This window comes from Crocuta crocuta, unplaced genomic scaffold, assembly GCF_008692635.1.
Source record: "Crocuta crocuta isolate KB4526 unplaced genomic scaffold, BGI_CrCroc_1.0 scaffold340, whole genome shotgun sequence".
Taxonomy (NCBI): domain Eukaryota; kingdom Metazoa; phylum Chordata; class Mammalia; order Carnivora; family Hyaenidae; genus Crocuta; species Crocuta crocuta.
This window is the reverse complement of record NW_027530642.1, coordinates 3,522,506-3,527,309: the sequence shown is the minus strand read 5'-3', so window position 1 is coordinate 3,527,309 and position 4,804 is coordinate 3,522,506. Positions and strand designations below refer to the sequence as shown.

Genomic DNA, 4,804 nt, shown 5'->3' with positions numbered 1-4,804 from the left:
CACTAATGGCAAAGCCCCTAACTTTCTCGCTGACCTTTCCCCATTTAGGACCTTTATTCCGCATCTACTAAGGGGCAGTGGGAGAGAACGGGGTTCCAAGGGATCACTGATAAAGACCTTTCCCCCTCCAAAGGCAGAACACTCAACAGTCTAGACAAAAAGCTTCCGGGTCTCTTCGGACACTTTCCTTGCTCCGGTTTTCAGGTGGAAAACCTTTCATAATTCCTCGCAGCCCCCAGCGGAGAAGGAACCTCCCGAAGACTAAGGGACTCGTGGCCCTGCCGGACAACCAATCGTGAGAAGGAAAACAGCCAGGGGGCGGTACCCCCGCGGTCCGGGCCGTGTCATTGNCTCTCCGCCGGTGCTTCCTGGCGGCCCTCCGCGGTCCCGCCCGGCCGGGCCCCGCCTTCCTCGGGGCCGGGCGATGGGCGGGGAAGGGGACGGGCCGGTTAAAGGGAGGCCGGCCCGGGACCGGGCTACCTCTGCCGGCGTGGCTGTGTCCTCTCTCCCCCGCCACGGCGCAGGACGTGCCGCGGGGCCTCGTTGCACCGGGAGGCCCGGGACCTAGAGGTGAGAGGAGGGGAGGGGACGCGAGAAGGGGGAGCGGTGCCGGTCTCTACGCGGTCAGCGGGCCTCCCTGAGGGTCGTTCCGGCCTGTGCCGAAGGCGTGGTGGCAGGAAGCCGGGACCAACGGCCGACGTGGGCGTCGTGGCCAGGCCTTTGTAGGTGGGCGTGCGTCAGGGTTGCACCCTCGATCCGCTGACCTGGAGCGGGGTCAGAGCCCCCTTCCTGTCCCCCCTCTCTCGCCGCGACGATTCCGACCCCACTCCTCGGCCTCAGGGCTACCCGCTCTGCGCCCCACATCAGGCGGATGCCCCGCACCTCCTGGGTAACGGTGCTGCTCTTGTGCCGGAGCCCTTGTCCAGGTGTCTCAAACTCGGTAAACTGGGAGAAAGACCCAGGAGACAGGAGCCGCTGTCGCCACCCAGCCTCCCACCCTTGGACAGATGGGGAAACAGGCTTGGACACGCGAGAAGACCTCATTATCTTGGTTTTTAAAACCACACACCTGGTTAAGTACAAATCAGGGACTGGCCTTCGAGACTCAGACTAAGTTGCCGTCTTTCACTGGATAGATGGGGACACAGAAAGAGCACAGAGAGGACCAGGTCCTGTCCTGAAACTATACAGCAAGTCATTTGCAGAGCTGGGATTTGTACCCAACTCTCTCAAACTCATAGAATGGAAGGCTGAGTCCTTCTTTTGCACGGATTGGGGACCACGTGAGTTAGGAGTATTCAGGACCCAAACCTTTAGGCACCCGTATAGTACCTTTTTTCCCCTTCCTTATCTCTAGGGCTCTTTAATCTGGAACCGATATGATATCCAGTATTGGGGTAAGGAGAAGTTCCTGTTTGTGAAAATCAAGAGAGAAAAGGAAAGCCAAACTCATTGGAAGAAAGGAGCCCATTTTTTCCCGTCACGAATCTCAAAGGACAGGCTAGTAGCTCTGGTTTATTGAACAAATGCTATGTGCCAGGCACTGTGCTGAGTACTTGTATTAGCTTTACAACAGCCCTGACAATTAGGTCATGTTATCCCCATTTTACAGGTGTGAAAATGATGCTGAGTAAAATGAAGTTTTTCACCAGTGCCATACAGTTGTTGAATAGTGTGGCTGGGATCTGAATAGAGATCTGTTCAACTCCAGGACATACAGGGTGATTCTCCTAGCATGGCACTCACCTCACTGGCTCTGAGTTCCCCAGGGATCCCGTCTTGGATCTCATCCCCGATTTGCCTGAGAAACTGCACTTGAATATCACTGCTATAATATGCTGCCTCCCTGGGGAAGATCTAGAGATAACATATTCAGCGCTGCGGAGAGGTCTAGATTAGATTTAGGAGGGGTGAGAAATTTGAGCGTTGACTTCACTTTCAGGGAGCATAAACCCCAAGGCAGATGCTTGCCAGACTGTAATTTCATTATATAAACTTAGTGATGGTGTGTGGAGGTGGAGAGAGAGGGGTCACTCCTTTTTCTTTACTGCATAGCTGTTAAACTGTCCTTTATCCATTCACTCAACAAATATTTGTTAAGCATTTATTAGGTGCCGGTATGGTTTAAGACACTGGAGATACAGCTGTGAGCAAAACAGAAAATTACTGCACTCATGAGAAACACTATTAACCAAAAATTAAATAAATCGAGTATGAGTTGGTGAGAAGGGCCATGGAGAAAAAGAAAGCAAAGTAAGGGGGATGGGAGTGCAGGGCAGGGATGAGGGAGGGAGGCGTGGTGGTGGCAGTGGTGCTGCTTTATGTGTTGCGGCTGGGAAGGAACTGATTAGGGTCGTATTTGAGCAGAAGCCTAAAAGAAGCCAGAGGGAAAGCCATGACCATAGCCCTGAGCACCATTCCAGTTAGAGGGCCAGCACAAGTCGATGGAGGTAACAACCTGCTTGGCCTGTTTGAGTCTTGGCGGGGATATGAATTACTATTCTAGCCAAAGTGTAGTTATGGAGGTACATTTTACATTGTTTGCTCCTGATAGAAGAAAGAAAATGAAAGCGTTACCAATGCATGTGTGTAATATGAGAGGCAAAATTTAATTTCGTTCTTAATCCTTTACAAAACCTGCTTCAGTAATGTGTAAACAGCTTCAAGAGGTTCGTCACCTTCATTTATTAAAATGAATAAGACTCAGTACTGTGAGTTGAGCACTTGGCCACAAAATAGGGATTTGAACTAGCTCCGAAAAGTTCTTAGCAAGGAACCATATTTGGGGGCCACATCGTATTTTAGAAAGAGAGGGGACCTTGGAAATTGGAAAATGAGGGTTGAGATTTTGGTCCTGCTAGTTGAGCCAGTGACTAAAACTTCACTTTTTCTCACATTGGAGGAGAGGATTCATAATCTGTTCTCAGATCTGTTGAGGAGGCAAGTGGGAAATGTATATGAAGTCTTTTTGAGAGCAGTGAATCACTCTTCAAGGAACTATTTAATTATTTGATCGTGGTTTTACATGAAATTATTTTCTTCTTCGGTGTTTTAGTTTTTCATCTGCCATTAGGCTTTATACCAGAAGCAATATGTCATAGTGCTTATACTCCTGATAGAAACCTTATGGTGGCTCTTCTTTTTTGCATAGCAGCCATAAATGAACACTGTTAATCATTTGCGATAACCGGAAAATAGGAAGCCGTTTTTGTCTTTATTACATTTACTTGAAATTTCACCTATTTGTTCATATCAATAAATATAGGTATATCACTGTACATACCAATGGGAAGCCTTGTGTTCGGTGTTAGATTATAGAGGAGTCTGCCTTTAAATGTGTCCTCTAGTTTGAGAGAGATGTAAACTTAAGTGCTAAATAGTTACATGGACTATATCAGGGCAGCATAGCCAAAGAAGTTTCAGCCCCCTGTCCTCTGGTATTTGAGGTGGGCCTTAAAGGATTAGGAAAAGGGCCGAGATAGAGAGAGAAGGGAAAGGCATCCCACACTGAATGAAAAACATGAACAGAGACCCAGAGGAACAAGGGACGCTTAATATTTTCTTGGATTGATGACTACAACACTAGTGCATGGAAGGAAGCAAAAGAAAGGCAGGTTCAGCTCCTTCTTAGAGAGAAGTGTCTACTAAACATTTTAGACTCTATACGGGAGGAGGTGGGGTGCCATTGCAGATTTTTGAAGAGTGCATCCAAATGGTTGTTAATGAACGCTTCTTTTGAAGAAGAGGCAACATAGCATGGTGGTTAAAAAAAAATAATCAAATAGTGGTTCAGTTGAATGTTTAAGGCTGAAGTATGTCTGCAGTTTTCAAGTAGTTGAGGGGAAAAAAAACTCCAAGCCAACCAACTGGTATGTATGGAGAGTGCAAAAATGCCAATGTAGCCAAACAGTAACAATTGGTGAGTTGTTAAATTTTTTAATGGGTTAACTGTGAATACAGCAGTGTTGCATATATCATTCTTTCACCGTTTCTGAAGATTTGAGAGGTTTCAAAAGAAGCAGTCGAGAGACAGAGTGGGTGTGAATCACACAGGCTTTGCTTCCGGTCACAGCTCCACTACTTACAAGCAGTGTGAGTACTGGAAAATTCTTTCCAACGGCGCAGTCCACACCTATTACAGCCTAGTGTAACTGAGATTTTTCCATGTAAGTGAAGAGAGTGGTTTAGTAGATGACGTGTTCACCTTAATAGGAGGTTAATGTTAAGACTTCTGAGTTTTCCACAAACTTTAGAGCTAGGTCATTTTATAGAGTTGCTATTATTTTCCCCCTCTCTGTTTTCTTTTGGATTGTTTAGTATTATTTTCTGTGATTCCATTTTTATCTCCTTTGTTGGTTTATTAGCCATAATTCTGTGATTGATGGAATTGCATTGGGATTTATAGTATGCATCCTTAACTTACCAACCTCTACCTTCAGTGTTATGCCATTCTGTGTGTAAGAACCTTATAATACTCTGCTTTCTCTCCTCCTAGTTTTGTGCTCAAATATGTATTAAAAATGTAAAGTTGGCCATTTTAACCATTTTCAATGTGCAATTCAGTGCATTAAGTACAATTCACTGTGTTGTGCAACTGTCACTACTCTTTGTTTTTAAAATTTAAGGGGCACCTGGGTGGCTTAGTCAGTTGAGTGTCCGATTCTTGATTTCAGCTCAGGTCATGATCTCCCAGTTTGTGGGTTCAAGCCCCCTGTCGGGCTCTGCGTTGATGGTGTGGAGCCTGCTTGGGATTCACTTCTCCCCCTCCCCCCCCCTCCCCCCCCCCCCCGCCCCCCTCCCTCCG

General features: G+C 46.9%; 1 protein-coding gene across 1 annotated transcript in view; it reads left to right on the top strand.

Annotated features, from left to right (window-relative positions):
- The first annotated feature begins 357 nt into the window (after positions 1–357).
- Positions 358–4,804, top strand: part of SLC26A2 (solute carrier family 26 member 2) — a 23,297-nt gene continuing 18,850 nt past the window's right edge. The window contains exon 1 of the mRNA XM_077769021.1: positions 358–570. The gene's annotated coding sequence lies outside the window, so the exon portion shown is untranslated. The remainder of the gene's footprint in view (positions 571–4,804) is intronic.